Raw genomic sequence first — 18,405 nt, 5'->3', positions numbered from 1 at the left:
CCCCCTCCCCCACCCCTACCTCTCCAACCCCTCCACCACCCCTACCCCAACCCCTCCACCACCCCTACTCTCCAACCCCCCCTCCACCTACACTCCTCACCCCAACCCCTCCTCCATCCCTACTCTCCAACCCCTCCTCCACCCCTACTCCAACCCCCCTCACCCCAACCCCTCCTTCACCCCTACTCTCCAAAACCCTCATCCCAACCCCTCCTTCACCCCTACTCTCCAACTCCTCACCCCAACCCCTCCTTCACCCCTACTCTCCAACTCCTCACCCCAACCCCTCCTTCACCCCTACTCTCCAATCCCTCACCCCAACCCCACCTTCACCCCTACTCTCCAACCCCTCCTTCACCCTACTCTCCAACCCCCCTCACCCCAACCCCTCCATCACCCCTACTCTCCAACTCCTCACCCCAACCCCTCCTACACCCCTACTCTCCAATCCCTCACCCCAACCCCACCTTCACCCCTACTCTCCAACCCCTCCTTCACCCTACTCTCTAACCCCCCTCACCCCAACCCCTCCTCCACCCCAACCCCACCTTCACCCCTACTCTCCAACCCCTCATTCACCCTACTCTCCAACCCCCCTCACCCCAACCCCTCCTTCACCCCTACTCTCCAACCCCCCTCACCCCAACCCCTCCTCCACCCCTACTCTCCAACCCCTCACCCCAACCCCTCCTTCACCCCTACTCTCCAACCCCTCACCCCAACCCCACCGTCACCCCTACTCTCCAACCCCTCCTTCACTCCTACTCCAATCCCCCTCACCCCTACTCTCCAACCCCCCTCACCCCACCCCTCCAACCCCCCTCACCCCACCCCTCCTTCACCCCGACTCTCCAACCCCCCTCACCCCAACCTCTCCTTCACCCTTACTCTCCAACCCCCCTCACCCCAAACCCCTCATTCCCATCCAACCTTCACCCCTACTCTCCAACCCCCCTCATTCCAAAACCTTCTTCACCCCTACTCTCCAACTCCTCACTCACCCCAACAATTTCATTTTTACCATCACTTATACCTATGATCCACACTGGAGGTAAATCTCAAGAGCTTCTGTGTGATGGTGAGGTGATCACTGGACAGTAAAGCTCAGAGACCGGTGCAGGGCTGCTCATTATCCTCGGTGTGATTTAATCCGCTTTCCCACTGAATACTGCGGACAGACATGGTCACCTTGGTAACGGAATGGTCAGTGTGACATCACTTTCTAAACAAGAGCACACAAGGCAATGTGTTATCAATAAATGGTAAAGATATTAAACACTGCAATTACATTGTAAACAAAGTGGAAATAAAATGCTGGAATATAATTGGTGAAGATAATTTATCTCTGGAATTGATCATCAAATATTAAGAATGATGTGTTTTGTTTCCACACCCACACACACACACACATATATATATATATATATTATATAGAAAGCAAATACTTTGTTTGCTCTTTTCAGTTGTTCTGCTGAACCTGATGTGATCCACATTTTATGTTCTTCAGCCCATCCGGCTGTGCTTGCTGGGTCAGGATATAAAGAGACCGTGCGCTGTTCCTCCTCCCACTGCCCGGGGGAATGGGACAGATATTTAAAGGGACAGGGACTCCCGTTTCTCTGTCTATTTATAAAACAGTCCAGTTTATCTTGGGGTGTTGGAGGACTTCAACAGAGTTCGCAGTAACAGTCGCTCCCTTCTGTACTGTGCAGTGATTGTAAAGCTGTCTATTTCAGTGACTTGAACCTTTCTAAAATGTCTCACTGTTTTTGAAGATTCACTTAACTTGCTTGTATAATTTGGAAAGAGTTCAGAATTGTGCAGTGTGACAAAGATTTCGGTTAAAGGTGGAGTCAAATTTGTTTCAAAATATTCTGTTTTAACCCTCCCCCAACCCCCCAAATATCAGAACACTCTGCAGGAATTTCACTCCATTCACACATCGAAGGTGAGAGAGATGCTGTGGGGCACACGTTAAGTCCGGTATCTGAAAGTGATTACCAGATTGGGTTTTGTGTTTGGTGATCCCGGGCGTGTTACCGACACCTTCCCTCGATACTAAGGCAAGGACTCTGGAAGGTAAGGGGAACTGGGACTTGTCCCTGAGAGTAACCGAAGATATGAGAACTGAAATAATCGAGAGTGAGAAAGGAGAAAAGGCCCACAATAGAGTAGTCGGTAACAGGACATAAATTAGTCTCCTCTTATCTTGGAGACATCAAATATCGACACACACTGTTATTTAAAATATCAACATATTAAACTCCAGCCCAGTTATCGGGTTATTCACATCAGCAGAACAAACCCCAACTGATACAACAAACACAATTCAGTCAGGATGTGATTAACAGCAGCAATTACAGTAGAATCCAAACCCTGCAGTCACTTGTGAACTCGCTGGTGTCTCAGCAGGTTGGATGACCGAGTGAATCCCTTCCCACATACAGGGTAGGTGAATGGCCTCTCTCCAGTGTGACTGTGACGATGCATTTCCAGTTTACACGGTTTGGTTCAGTTTTGTGCACAGAGTGAGAATAAAATGAATGAGCTGCTGATTTTCTCTGCTGAATACTGGGCCTTTTGTGCTGGCCCAATAGGGTGAGCCCGGGCTGGCCCAAAAGGGTGAGCCCGGGCTGGCCCAATAGGGTGAGCCCGGGCTGGCCCAATAGGGTGAGCCCGGGCTGGCCCAGGGTCACCAGACAACAATCAGCACAAGGCTCCCTTTCAGGGGCCACTGACCTGGGCACAAACATGTGGTCCAATCAAACTGACAGACACTCTGAAGCCCCGCCCACCCTCTGTCCCTGCCGTGTCGAAGCTCCGAGCAGAGCACTTGCTTTGGGAGTCTCGTGTCGGGCATATGGACAGCCCAATTTGTAGAGTACACTTCATAATACCTCATGGTTGACAGTGTCAAAGGCCTTGGTCAGGTCAATGAAGGTTGAACCAACCCCACAGTCACTGACACCAAGCTCCTCCCATGGGATATAAACCAACACTGTCACTGACACCAAGTGGACTGGAAAAATATGTTAAAGGGTAAGACTGTAGAAACGCAATGGCAAACATTTAAGCAGATATTTCATAACTCTCAGCAAAGATTTATTCAAGTGAGAAATAAAGATGCTAAGAGAAGGATGAACCATCCCTGGCTAACGAAGGAAGTAAAGGATGGTATCAAATTGAAAAAGGCATACAATGTTGTGAAGGACAGTAGAAGGCCAGAGGATTGGGACATTTTTAGAAACCAGCAAAGGACAACTAAAAAAATGATAAAGACAGAGAAGATAGCAGATGAGAGCAAACTAGCAAGAAATATTAAAAAAAACACAGTAAGAGCTTCTACAGGTAAATAAAAAGGAAACGAGTAGCTAAAGTAAACGTTGGTCCCTTAGAAGATGAGACTGGAGAATTAATAATGGGAAACATGGAAATGGCAGAGACTTTGAACAAATATTTTGTATCGGTCTTTACGATAGAGGACACTAAAAACATCCCAATAGTTAATAATCAAGGAGCTATTGCACGGGGGGGGGGATTTAAAACAGTCACTATCACTAGAGATAAAGTTCTAAGCAAACTAATGGCACTAAAGGTGGACAAGTCCCCTGGACCTGATTACATGCATCCTAGGGTCTTAAAAGTGACTGCAGAGATAGTGGATGCATCGGTTGTAATCTACCAAAATTCCCTGAATTCTGGAGAGGTCCCAGCGGACTGGAAAACCACACGTCACACCCTTATTTAAGAAAGGAGGGAGACAGAGAGCAGGAAACTATAGACCAGTTAGCCTGCCATCTGTCATTGGGAAAATACTGGAGTCCATCATTAAGGAAGTAGTAGCAGGACATTTAGAAAATCATATTGCAGTCAGAGTCAACATGGTTTCATGAAAGGGAAATCATGTTTGACAAATTTGCTGGAGTTGTTTGAGGATGTAACGAGTGGAGTGGATAAAGGAGAACCAGTTATTGTCGTATATTTGGATTAACAGAAAGCATTCCATATGATGCCACAGAAGGTTACTGCACAAACTAAGAGTTCATGGGGATAGGGGGTAATATATTAACATGGATAGAGGATTGGCAAACTAACAGAAAAAAGGGTCAGGATAAATGGATCATTTTCAGGTTGGCAAACTGTAAGTAGTGGGGTGCCACAGGGATCAGTGATGGGGCCTCAACTATTTACCATTTATATTAATGACTTGGATGAAGGGACCGAGTGTAACACAGACAAATCTTCTGATGATACAAAGATAGGGAAAGCAAGTTGTGAGGAGGACACAAAGAATCTACAAAGGGATATATATAGGCTCAGTGAGTGGGCAAAAATCTGGCAGATGGACTATAATGTGGTAAAATGTCAGGTTATCTCCTTTGGTAGGAAAAATTAAAAAACAATTAATTATTTAAATGGGGACGATTACAAAATGCTGTAGTACAAATGGATCTGGGGGTCCTTGTACATGAAACTCAAAAAGTTAGCATGCAGGTACAGCAAGTAATCAGGAAGGCAAATGGAATGTTGGCCTTTATTGCAAGGGGGATGGAGTATAAAAGTAGGGAAGTCCTGCTACAACTGTACAGGGCGTTGGTAAGACCACACCTGGAGTACTACGCAGTTTGGGTCTGGACTTGTCTCCATTCCCTTGCCGAGGGGATTGCTACACCAGACGGGAGGGGAACATTTGGGGACACTGATTCCCCACCAATTCCCATTCCCCTTCTTTCTGGTGGATAATGGAGGGGCCACTGTGTGTAATGTGCAAGTCAGTAAGAATTATCAGCAAACTTTCTAATTGGAGATTTTATTCAGTGGAAACTTTCACACACTATTGTAGATTTTGTACCAAAGATCAATTTAGGATTAAAGTAAAAGTTCATAATTTTATTGCAAACCAAATTTCTGTTGCGAGTTACTGAATTAAGGGGAAAGATAACACACAGCGTTTCTTGAATGGACACTGCAGCCCCGAGAACACAATCAGCAATATATCCAGAATATTAAAGTCCAGCCCAGTTATAGGATTATTAACATCAGCAGAAACAAACCCCAACTGTCAGAATGAACATGGTTCAGTCGGGATGTGATTAACAGCAGCAATAACAACAGAATCCAACCCCTGCAGTCACTTGTGAACTCGCTGGTGTCTCAGCAGGTCGGATGACTGAGTGAATCCCTTCCCACACTGAGCAGGTGAACGGCCTCTCCCCAGTGTGAACTCGCTGGTGTGTCAGCAGGTTGGATGACCGAGTGAATCCCTTCCCACACTGTGAGCAGGTGAACGGCCTCTCCCCAGTGTGAACTCGCTGGTGTCTCAGCAGGTCGGATGACTGAGTGAATCGCTTCCCACACTCTGAGCAAGTGAACGGCCTCTCCCCAGTGTGAACTCGCTGGTGTGTCAGCAGGTCGGATGACTGAGTGAATCGCTTCCCACACTCGGGACAGGTGAACAGCCTCTCCCCAGTGTGAATTCGCTGGTGAGCTACAAGTTGGGATAACTCAGTGAATCTCTTCCCACACACGGGGCAGGTGAACGGCCTCTCCCCAGTGTGACTGCGTCGATGAATTTCCAGCAGGGAGGGGGAATGGAATCCCTTCCCACAGTCCCCACATTCCCACGGTTTCTCCATGGTGCGGGTATCCTTGTGACTCTCCAGGTTGGACGATCAGTTGAAGCCTCGTCCACACACACAACATGTTTACAGTTTCTCCGCGCTGTGAATGGTGCGATGTTTTTTCAGGCTGTGTAACTGGTTAAAGCTCTTTCCACTGGAACACTCACTCGGGTGTGTGCATCTCGATGCTTTTCCAGTCACACTGATATTTGAAATCAATTCCCACAGACAGAACAGACAAACATTTCTTCTTCCACTTTCAAAGGCCGATGATATTCAGGTCCTGATGAAACGATTGACTCCGTCAGATCTTGACGTGATGTTTGGTTTGTGTTTCCTGTCTGAAAATCTCCCCTTCCAATACGCTGTAAAAGGAGATAACAAAACTCATCACTGTCAGTACAAGACAGAAATTCAGAATAGACACATCTAGGTTCCATGGAACATTCTTTCCTCTCTGGTTCTTCCAAAGCTGTAAATCCCTGTCCCACACATTGTCCCTCCTGCTGTGCTGAAATCCAAATCAACACACATTTCTAAACTGTTTCTCCTCCACTCCCAGTTATAACCACCAATTCTGGCTGGGTTCAGTTCTGCACTCACTGGTTCCCCTCCCTCTTCTCCCCTGTAGGTGCTGACTCTGGCTGGGTTCAGTTCTACACTCACTTGTTCCCCTCCCTCTCCCTCCCTTATTAGAAACATAGAAATTAGGTGCAGGAGCAGGCCATTTGGCCCTTTGAACTTGCACCACCATTCAATAAGATCATGGCTGATCATTCAACCTCACCACCCCTTTCCTGCTTTCTCTCCATACCATTTGATCCCTTTGGCCGTAAGGGCCATATCTAACTCCCCTTTGAATATATCTAACGAATTGGCCTCAACAACTTTCTGCGGTCGAGAATTCCACAGGTTAACCACTCACTGAGTGAAGAAGTTTCTCTTCATCTCGGTCCTAAATGGCTGACCCCTTATTCTTAGACTGTGACCCCTGGTTCTGGAACTCCCCAGTAACGAGAACATTCTTTCTGCATCTAACCTGTCCAATCCCGCCAGAATTTTATATGTTTCTATGAGATCCCTTCTCATTCTTCTAAACTCCAGTGGATAGAAACCCAGTTGATCCAGTCTCTCCTCATATGTCAGTCCTGCCATCCCGCGAATCTGGTGAACCTTCGCTGTACTCCCTCAATAGCAAGAAGGTCCTTCCTCAGATTCGGGGACCAAAACTGAACACAATATTCCAGGTGTGGCCTCACCAAGGCTCTGTACAACTGCAGCAAGACCTCCCTGCTCCTATACTCAAATCCACTAGCTATGAAGGCTAACATGCCATTTACCTTCTTCACCGCCTGCTGTACCTGCATGCCAAACTTCAATGACTGATGTACCATGACACCCAGGTCTCGTTGCACCTCCCCTTTTCCTAATCTGTCACCATTCAGATAATATTCTGTCTTCCTGTTTTTGCAACCAAAGTGGATAATCTCACATTTATCCACATTATACTGCATCTGCCATGCATTTGCCCACTCACCGAACCTGTCCAAATCACTCTGCAGTCTCTTAGCATCCTCCTCACAGCTCACACCTCCACCCAGCTTAGTGTCATCTGCAAACTTGGAGATATTACATTCAATTCCTTCATCTAAATCATTGATGTATATTGTAAATAGCTGGGGTCCCAGCACTGAACCCTGCGGCACCCCACTAGTCACTGCCTGCCATTCTGCAAAGGACCAGTTTATTCCGACTCTCTGCTTCCTGTCTGCCAACCAGTTCTCTATCCACGTTAATACGTTACCCCCAATACCATGTGCTTTAATTTTGCACACTAATCTCTTGTGTGGGACCTTTTCAAAAGCCTTTTGAAAGTCCAAATGCACAATCCACTAGTTCTCCCCTGTCCACTATACTAGTTATATCCTCAAAAAATTCCAGAAGATTTGCCAAGCATGATTTCTCTTTCATAAATCCATGCTGACTTGGACTGATCCAGTCACCGCTTTCCAAATGCGCTGCTATTTCATCTTTAATAATTGATGCCAACATTTACCCCACCACCGCTGTCAGGCTAACCGGTCTATAATTTCCCGTTTTCTCTCTCCCTCCTTTTTTAAAAAGTGGTGTTACATTAACTACCCTCCAGTCCATCAGAACTGACCTAGAGTCAATAGCATGTTGGAAAATGATCACCAATGCATCCACTATTTCTAGGGCCACTTCCTTAAGTACTCTGGAATGCAGCCTATCAGGCCCTGGTGATTTATCAGCCTTCAATCCCATCAATTTCCCCAACACAATTTCATGACTAATAAGAATTTCCTTCAGTTCCTTCTTTTCGCTAGATCCTCGAACCTCTAGTATTTTCGGAAGGTTATTTGTGTATTCCTTAATGAAGACAGATCCAAAGTATTTGTTCAATTGGTCTGCCATTTCTTTGTTCCCCATTATAAATTCACCCGATTCTGTCTGCAAAGGACCTACGTTGGTCTTCACTAATCTTTTTCTCTGGCTGACTCTGGCTGGGTTCTGTTCTACAAAATTCTGACAGGATTGGACAGGTTCTGTTCTACAATCACTGGTTCTGCTCCCTAATCTCTGTCCTCGCTCTTAAAGGTGCTGACTTTGGCTGGGTTCAGTTCCACACTCACTGGCTCCCCTCTCCTCCCCTGAAGACACTGACTCTGTCTGGGTTCAGTTCTACACTCACTGGTTCCCCTCCCCCTCCTCCGCTGAAGGTGCTGACTCTGGCTGGGTTCAGTTCTACACTCACTGGTTCCCCTCCCCTTCCTCTGCTGAAGGTGCTGACTCTGGCTGGGTTCAATTCCACACTCACTGGTTCCTCTCCATCTCCTTCCCTGAAGGTGCTGACTCTGGCTCGGTTCAGTTCTACTCTCACTGGTTCCCCTTCCTCACCTCCCCTAAAGGTGTAGATTGTGGCTGGGTTCAGTTCTACAGTCACTAGTTCCTCTTCCTCACCTCCCCTAAAGGTGTAGATTGTGGCTGGGTTCAGTTCTACACTCACTGGTTCCCCTCCACCTCCTCCCCTGAAGGTGCTGACTCTGGCTGGGTTCAGTTCCATACTCACTGGTTCCCCTTCCTCTCCTCTCCTCTCCTGAAGGTGCTCCCCAAGATGTTTTTTTATACCAGCATGTTGAGGAGCCTACTAGGGAACCTAGGATCTAGGCTATCCTAGATTGGGCATTGTGTAATGAGAAGGGGTTAATTAACAGTTTTGTTGAGCGGGGTCCTTTAGGGAAGAGTGACCATAACATGATTGAATTCTTTCTTAAGATGGAAAGTGAAGTAGTCCAATCCGAAACTAGGGTCCTAAATCTAAACAAAGGAAACTACGAAGGTATGAGGAATGAATTGGCTATGATAGATTGGGAAGATTCATTAAAAGGCATGATGGTGGATAGGCAATGGCTAATATTTAAGGAACGAATGCATGAATTGCAACAGTTATACATTCCTTTCTGGCGTAAAAACACAAAAGGAAAAGTGGACCAACTATGGCTAAATAAATAAATGAAGGATAGTATTCGATCCAAAGAGGAGTTATACAAAGTTACCAGAAAAAGTAGCAAGCCTGAGGATTGGGAGCAGTTTAGAATTCAGCAAAAAAGGACCAAGAGATTAATTAAGAGGGGAAAAATAGAGTATGAGAGTAAACTTGCAAGAAACATAAAAACTGACTACAAAAGTTTCTACAAGTACGTAAAAAGAAAAAGATTAGTAAAGAAAAATGTAGGGCCTTTACAGACAGAAACAGGAGAATTTGTAATGGGGAACAAGGAAATGGCAGAACAATTAAATAAATACTTCGGTTCTGTCTTCATGGAAGAGGACACAAATAACATCCCAGAAATGCAAGGGAACCAAGGGTCCAGTGAGCAAGAGGAATGAAAGGAAATGATTATTAGTAAGAAAATAGTGCTGGAGAAACTAATGGGACTGAAGGCAGATAAATCCCCAGGGCCTGATGATCTGCATCCCAGAGTACTAAAAGAGGTAACCATGGAAATAGTAGATGCATTGGTTGTCATCTTCCAAAATTCCATAGATTATGGAACAGTTCCTGCAGATTGGAGGGTGGCAAATGTAACCACACTATCTAAAAAAGGAGGGAGAGAGAAAACGGGGAACTACTGACTGGATAACCTGACATCAGTAGTAGGGAAAATGCTGGAGTCTATTATGAAGGATGTGATAATGGCACACTTAGATAATATCAACAGGATTAAACAAAGTCAACATGGATTTATGAAAGGAAAATCATGTTTGACAAACATACTGGAGTTTTTTGAGGATGTAACTGATAGCATAGATAATGGAGAACCAGTGGATGTAGTGTATTTGGATTTTCAGAAGGCCTTTGATGAAGTCCCACATAAGAGGTTAGTGTGCAAAATTAAAACACATAGGATTGGGGGTAATGTATTGGCATGGACTTAAAATTGGTTAACTATCAGGAAACAGAGAGTAGGAATAAACGGGTCTTTTTCGGGGGTAGCGGGCAGTGACTAGTGCTTGGGCCCCAGCTATTCACAATATATATATTCGCTGCAAGGCGATTTAGATAGGTTGAGTGAGTGGGCAAACACATGGCAGATGCAGTATAACGTGAATAAATGTGAAGTTATCCACTTTGGTAGGAAAAACATAAGGACAAAGTATTATTTAAAGGGTGATGGCTTGGGAAGTGTTGATGTACAGAGGGACTTGGGTGTCCTTGTACACCAGTCATTGAAAGCAAACATGCAGGTGCAGCAAGCAGTTCGAAAGGAAAATGGTATGTTGGCCTTCACTGCAAGTGAATTTGAGTACAGGAACAAGGATGTCTTATTACAGTTATATAGGGCCTTGGTGAGTCTGCACCTGGAGTATTGTGTGCAGTTTTGGTCTCCTTACCTAAGAAAGGATATACTTGCCATAGAGGGAGAGCATGGCAGGGCAGGACTGTCGTATGGGGAGAGATTGGGTCGACTAGGCCTGTATTCACTAGAGTTTAGAAGAATGAGAGGGGATCTCATTGAAATGTTTAAAATTCTGACTGGGTTGGATAGACTGGATGCAGGGAAGATGTTTCCTCTGGATGGGGAGTCTAGAACAAGGGGTCACAGACTCATGATATGGGATAGGAAATTTAGGACCGAGATGAGAGAAATCTTTTCAATCAGAGGGTGGTGAACCTGTGGAATTCTCTGCCACAGAAGGCTGGAGGCCAAGTCACTGAATATATTTAAGAGAGAGATAGATAGATTTCTAGAAATAAAAGGAATCAAGGGGTATGGGGGAAAAGCAGGATTATGGTGTTGAGATAGAGGTGCAGATTCGAAAGGCCGAATGGCCTACTACTGCTCCTATTTTCTATGTATCTATGTGCTGACTCTGGCTGGGTTCAGTTCTACACTCACTGGTTCCCCTCCCCTGAAGGTGCTGACTCTGGCTGGGTTCAGTTCTACACTCACTGGTTCCCCTCCCCTGAAGGTGCTGACTCTGGCTGGGTTCAGTTCTACACTCACTGGTTCCCCTTCCCTGAAGGTGCTGACTCTGGCTGGGCTCAGTTCCACACTCACTGGTTCCCCTCCCCTGAAGGAGCTGACTCTGGCTGGGTTCAGTTCCACACTCACTGGTTCCCCTCCCTCTCCTCCCCTGAAGATACTGACTCTGGCTGGGTTCAGTTCCACACTCACTGGTTCCCCTCCATCTCCCTCCCCTGAAGGTGCTGACTCTGGCTGATTTCAGTTCTTTGCTCTCTGGTTCTGCCCCCAACCTCTCCTAAAGGAGCTGACTCTAGCTGTGTTCAGTTCTACACTCACTGGTTCCCCTCCCCTGAAGGTGCTGACTCTGGCTGATTTCAGTTCTACACTCACTGTTTCTTCTCCCCTGAATGTGCTGACTCTGGCTGGGTTCAGTTCTACACTAAGATTACTCACAACCAGTGCCCACTGCAAGCCTGGAATAATAACCGGAATATCGGTGGTTGCAGCTTGGGGGCTTTCTCACAGGCCCAGGCTAAAGGTGGGCCATCTTGGTGCAGGAAGGCAGGTTCAGCGCTCCACCATCTTGATTCATTAAGTAGCACAGCACATACGTGGCCATCTTGGTGCAGGGACGAAGTGAATGGTGTCAGTGTGGAACTGAACCTCGCCAGAGTCAGTACTTTCAAGGGAGGGAGAGGGAGGGGAACAAGTGAGTGCGGAGCTGAACTCAGCCAGAGGCAGCATCTACAGGGGTGGAGTGGGAAACCAGTGTGCGTGGAACTGAACCCAGCCAGAGTGAGCACCTTAAGGGGAGGGAACAGATGGGAGGGAGGGGAACCAGTGTGTGTGGAACTGAACCCAGCCAGAGTTAGCACCTTAAGGGGAGGGGACAGATGGGAGGGAGGGGAACCAGTGAGGATAGAACTGAACCCAGACAGAGTCAGCATCTTCAGGGTGGGAGAGGGGAACCAGTGAGTGGAACTGAAATCAGCTAGAATCAGCACTTAAGGGGAGGAGAAAGAGGGGAAGATAAGAACATAAGAAATAGGAGCAGGAGTAGGCCATATGGCCCCTTGAGCCTGCTCCGCCATTTAATACGTTATTGGCTGATCCGATCATGGACTCAGGTCCACTTCCCTGTCCGCTCCCCATATCCCCTTATTCCCTTATCGGTTAAGAAACTGTCTATCTCTGTCTTAAATTTATTCAATGACCCAGCTTCCACAGCTCTCTGAGGCAGCAAATTCCACAGATTTACAACCCTCTGAGAGAAGAAATTCCTCCTCATCTCAGTTTTAAATGGGCGGCTCCTTATTCTAAGATTATGCCCCCTAGTTCTAGTCTCCCCCATCAGTGGAACCATCCTCTCTGCATCCACTTTGTTAAGCCCCCTCATAATCTTATACGTTTCGATAAGATCACCTCTCATTCTTCTGAATTCCAATGAATAGAGGCCCAACCTCCTCAACCTGTCCTCATAAGTCAACCTCCTCATCTCCGGAATCAACCGAGTGAACCTTCTCTGAACTGCCTCCAAAGCAAGTATATCCTTTTGTAATTATGGAAACCAAAACTGTACGCAGCATTCCAGGTGTGGCCTCACCAATACCCTGTATAACTGCAGCAAGACTTCCCTGCTTTTATACTCCATCCCCTTTGCAATAAAGGCAAGATTCCATTGGCCTTCCTGGTCACTAGCTGTACCTTCATACTAACCTTTTGTGTTTCATGCACCAGGACCCCCAGGTCCCGCTGTACTGCAGCAATTTGCAATTTTTATCCATTTAAATGATAACTTGCTCTTTGATTTTTTTTTCTGCCTTACACTTTCCAACATATTACTCCATCTGCCAAATTTTTGCCCACTCACTTAGCTTGTCTATGTCCTTTTGCAGATTTTTTGTGTTCTCCTCGTATTCCTTTTCCTCCCATCTTTGTATCGTCAACAGACGTGGCTACGTTACACTCGGTCCTTTCTTCCAAATCGTTAATATAGATTGTAAATAGTTGGGGTCCCGGCACTGATCCCTGCGGCAGCCCACTAGTTACTGATTGCCAACTCGAGAATGAACCATTTATCCCGACTCTCTGTTTTCTGTCAGTTAGTCAATCCTCTATCCATGCTAATATGTTGCCCCTAACCCAGTGATATTTTATCTTGTGCATTAACCTTTTATGTGGCACCTTGTCAAATGCTTCTGGAAGTCCAAAACACCACATCCACTGGTTCCCCTTTATCCACCCTGCTTGTTACATCCTCAAAGAATTCCAGCAAATTTGTCAAACATGACTTCCCCTTCATAAATCCATGCTGACTCTGCCTGACCAAATTATGCTTTTCCAAATGTCCTGCTACTGCTTCTTTAATAATGGACTCCAACATCTTCCCAACCACAGATGTTAGGCTAACTGATCGATAGTTTCCTGCTTTTTGTCTGCCTTCTTTTTTAAATAGAGGCATTACATTTGCAGTTTTCCAATCTGCTGGGAGCTCCCCAGAAACCAGGGAATTTTGGTAAATTACAACCAATGCATCCACTATCTCTGCCGCTACTTCTCTTAAGACCCGAGGATGCAAGCCATCAGGTCCAGGGGATTTATCTGCCTTTAGTCCCATTATCTTACTGAGTACCACCTCCTTAGTGATTGTGATTATGTTAAGTTCCTCCCTCCCCTATAGCCCTTTGACTATCCACTGTTGGGATATTGTTTGTGTCCTCTACCTGTTTGTGTCCTCGACCGGAAAGACTGACACAATAGCGCAGGATAGCGCAGATGAATACGTGGCTTGAGCAGTGATGCAGCAGGGAAGGATTCAAATTCCTGGGGCATTGGAACCGGTTCTGGGGGAGGTGGGACCAGTACAAACCGGACGGTCTGCACCTGGGCAGGACCGGAACCAATGTCCTAGGGGGAATGTTTGCTAGTGCTGTTGGGGAGGAGTTAAACTAATATGGCAGGGGGATGGGAACCAATGCAGGGAGACAGAGGGAGACAAAAAGGAGGCAAAAGCAAAAGACAGAAAGGAGATGAGGAAAAGTGGAGGGCAGAGAAACCCAAGGCAAAGAACAAAAAGGGCCACTGTACAGCAAAATTCTAAAAGGACAAAGGGTGTTAAAAAAACAAGCCTGAAGGCTTTGTGTCTTAATGCAAGGTGTATCCGCAATAAGGTGGATAAATTAACTGTGCAAATAGATGTTAACAAATATGATGTGATTGGGATTACGGAGACGTGGCTCCAGGATGATCAGGGCTGGAAACTCAACATCCAGGGGTATTCAACATTCAGGAAGGATAGAATAAAAGGAAAAGGAGGTGGGGTAGCATTGCTGGTTAAAGAGGAGATTAATGCAATAGTTAGGAAAGACATTAGCTTGGATGATGTGGAATCTATATGGGTAGAGCTGCAGAACACCAAAGGGCAAAAAACGTTAGTGGGAGTTGTGTACAGACCTCCAAACAGTAGTAGTGATGTTGGGGAGGGTATCAAACAGGAAATTAGGGGTGCATGCAATAAAGGTGCAGCAGTTATAATGGGTGACTTTAATATGCACATAGATTGGGCAAGCCAAACTGGAAGCAATACGGTGGAGGAGGATTTCCTGGAGTGCATAAGGGATGGTTTTCTAGACCAATATGTCGAGGAACCAACTAGGGGGAGGCCATCTTAGACTGGGTATTGTGTAATGAGAGAGGATTAATTAGCAATCTCATTGTGCGAGGCCCCTTGGGGAAGAGTGACCATAATATGGTGGAATTCTGTATTAGGATGGAGAATGAAACAGTTAATTAGAGACCATGGTCCAGATCTTAAAGAAGGGTAACTTTGAAGGTATGAGGCGTGAATTGGCTAGGATAGATTGGCTAATGATACTTAAAGGGTTGACTGTGGATGGGCAATGGCAGACATTTAGAGACCGCATGGATGAACTACAACAATTGTACATCACTGTCTGGCGTAAAAATAAAAAAGGGAAGGTGGCTCAACCGTGGCAATCAAGGGAAATCAGAAATTAAAGCCAAGGAAGTGGCATACAAACTGGCCAGAAATAGCAGCGAACCCGGGGACTGGGAGAAATTTAGAACTCAGCAGAGGAGGACAAAGGGTTTGATTAGGGCAGGGAAAATGGAGTACGAGAAGAAGCTTGCACGGAACATTAAGGCGGATTGCAAAAGTTTCTATAGGTATGTAAAGAGAAAAAGGTTAGTAAAGACAAACGTAGGTCCCCTGCAGTCAGAATCAGGGGAAGTCATAACGGGGAACAAAGAAATGGCAGACCAATTGAACAAGTACTTTGGTTCGGTATTCACTAAGGAGGACACCAACAACCTTCCGGATATAAAAGGGGTCAGAGGGTCTAGTAAGGAGGATGAACTGAGGGAAATCTTTATTAGTCGGGAAATTGTGTTGGGGAAATTGATGGGATTGAAGGCCGATAAATCCCCAGGGCCTGATGGACTGCATCCCAGAGTACTTAAGGAGGTGGCCTTGGAAATAGCGGATGCATTAACAGTCATTTTCCAACATTCCATTGACTCTGGATCAGTTCCTATCGAGTGGAGGGTAGCCAATGTAACCCCACTTTTAAAAAAAGGAGGGAGAGAGAAAACGGAATTATAGACCGGTCAGCCTGACCTCAGTAGTGGGTAAAATGATGGAATCAATTATTAAGGATGTCATAGCAGTGCATTTGGAAAATGGTGACGTGATAGGTCCAAGTCAGCATGGATTTGTGAAAGGGAAATCATGCTTGACAAACCTTCTAGAATTTTTTGAGGATGTTTCCAGTAAAGTGGACAAGGGAGAACCAGTTGATGTGGTATATTTGGACTTTCAGAAGGCTTTCGACAAGGTCCACACAAGAGATTAATGTGCAAAGTTAAAGCACATGGGATTGGGGGTAGTGTGCTGACGTGGATTGAGAAATGGTTGGCAGACAGGAAGCAAAGAGTCGGAGTAAATGGGTACTTTTCAGAATGGTACGCAGTGACTAGTGGGGTACCGCAAGGTTCTGTGCTGGGGCCCCAGCTGTTTACATTGTACATTAATGATTTAGATGAGGGGATTAAATGTAGTTTCTCCAAATTTGCAGATGACACTAAGTTGGGTGGCAGTGTGAGCTGCGAGGAGGATGCTATGAGGCTGCAGAGTGACTTGGATAGGTTAGGTGAGTGGGCAAATACATGGCAGATGAAGTATAATGTGGATAAATGTGAGGTTATCCACTTTGGTGGTAAAAACAGAGAGACAGACTATTATCTGAATGGTGACAGATTAGGAAAAGGGGAGGTGCAACGAGACCTGGGTGTCATGGTACATCAGTCATTGAAGGTTGGCATGCAGGTACAGCAGGCGGTTAAGAAAGCAAATGGAATGTTGGCCTTCATAGCGAGGGGATTTGAGTACAGGGGCATGGAGGTGTTGCTACAGTTGTACAGGGCCGTGGTGAGGCCACACCTGGAGTATTGTGTACAGTTTTGGTCTCCTAACCTGAGGAAGGACATTCTTGCTATTGAGGGAGTGCAGCGAAGATTCACCAGACTGATTCCCGGGATGGTGGGACTGACCTATCAAGAAAGACTGGATCAACTGGGCTTGTATTCACTGGAGTTCAGAAAAATGAGAGGGGACCTCATAGAAACGTTTAAAATTCTGACGGGTTTAGACAGGTTAGATGCAGGAAGAATGTTCCCAATATTGGGGAAGTCCAGAACCAGGGGTCACAGTCTAAGGATAAGGGGTAAGCTATTTAGAACCGAGATGAGGAGAAACTTCTTCACCCAGAGAGTGGTGAACCTGTGGAATTCTCTACCACAGAAGGTAGTTGAGGCCAATTCACTAAATATATTCAAAAGGGAGTTAGATGAAGTCCTTACTACTCGGGGGTCAAGGGGTATGGCGAGAAAGCAGGAAGGGGGTACTGAAGTTGCTTGTTCAGCCGTGAACTCATTGAATGGCGGTGCAGGCTAGAAGGGCTGAATGGCCTGCTCCTGCACTTATTTTCTATGTTTCTATGTTTCTAAAATATTTGTTCAGAGTTTCTACCATCTCCATGTTCCTCATTACGAATTCCCCGGTCTCGTCCTCTAAGGGACCAACATTTACTTTAGCCACTCTTTTCCTTTTTATATACCGTAGAAACGCTTGCTATCTGTTTTTATATTTCGTGCTAGTTTACCTTCATGGTCTATCTTCCCTTTCTTAATCATTTTTTTAGTCATTCTTTGTTGGCTTTTAAAAGCTTCCCAATCTTCTGTCCTTCCACTAGTTTTGGCCACTTTGTATGCCCTTGTTTTTAATTGGATACCGTCCTTTATTTCTTTAGTTAGTTATGGATGGCTATCTTTTCTTTTACACCCTTTTCTCCTCACTGGAATATATTTTTCTTGAGAGTTGTGAAATATCTCCTTAAATGTACGCCATGGTTCATCAACCGTCCTACACTTTAATCTATTTTCCCATTCCACTTTAGCCAACTCTGCCCTCATACCTTTGTAGTCTCCTTTATTTAAGCTTAGTACGCTGGTTTGAGATCCAACTTTCTCATCCTCCATCTGAATTTGAAATTGAACCGTGCTATGATCACTCATTCCAAGGGGATCCTTTATAGGAGATTGTTTATTAATCCTGTCTCATTACACAGGACCAGATCCAATATAGCCTGCCCGCTGGTTGGTTCCATTACACACTGCTCAAGGAACCCATCCCTGACACACTCTGTGAACTCTTCCTCAAGGCTACCCTGATCAATTTGATTTGTCCAATCAATGTGGAGGTTAAAATCACCCATGATTATTGCTGTTCCCTTTTTACAAGCCCCCACTATTTCCTGGTTTATACTCCAACCAACAGAGTTGCTACTGTTAGGGGGCCAATAGACTACGCCCACCCGTGACTATTTCCCCTCATTATTCCTTTTTTCCCACCCAAACTATTTCAACATCCTGATCATATGAGCCAATATAGTTTCTCATTATTGGTGATCCATCCTTTATCAATAGAGCTACCCCACCTCCTTTTCCTTTCTGTCTGTCCTTCCGGATTGTCAAATGCCCCTGAATATTTAATTCCCAGTCCTGGTCACCTTGCAACCACGTCTCTGTAATGGCTATCAGACCATATCCATTTGTATCTATTTGTGCCGTCAACTCATCTACGTGCATTTAGACAAAGTGCCTTTAAATTTGTTTTTTTCCCCTTTTTTCCTGCTTGTTTCCTTTCTCCTTCAAACTCACTTTCTTTAATTTTGCTTTCTAATTCCAGCTTTATGCCCTCCCTACTGAACCTTTTT

At 45.6% G+C, this 18,405-nt stretch overlaps 1 long non-coding RNA gene and 1 pseudogene across 1 annotated transcript in view; one reads left to right on the top strand and one right to left on the bottom strand.

Moving 5' to 3' along the window:
• LOC139232625 (uncharacterized) overlaps positions 1 to 18,405 on the top strand; it is a 973,018-nt gene that overhangs the window by 129,510 nt on the left and 825,103 nt on the right. The window lies entirely within an intron of this gene.
• The window catches only part of LOC139233051 (zinc finger protein 271-like), a 55,457-nt pseudogene continuing 41,921 nt past the window's right edge, over positions 4,870 to 18,405 (bottom strand).

The sequence above is a fragment of the Pristiophorus japonicus genome, chromosome 20 (assembly GCF_044704955.1).
Source record: "Pristiophorus japonicus isolate sPriJap1 chromosome 20, sPriJap1.hap1, whole genome shotgun sequence".
Lineage (NCBI taxonomy): Eukaryota > Metazoa > Chordata > Chondrichthyes > Pristiophoridae > Pristiophorus > Pristiophorus japonicus.
Note: the sequence above shows the minus strand (reverse complement) of the source record. Positions and strands in the feature narration are given on the sequence as shown.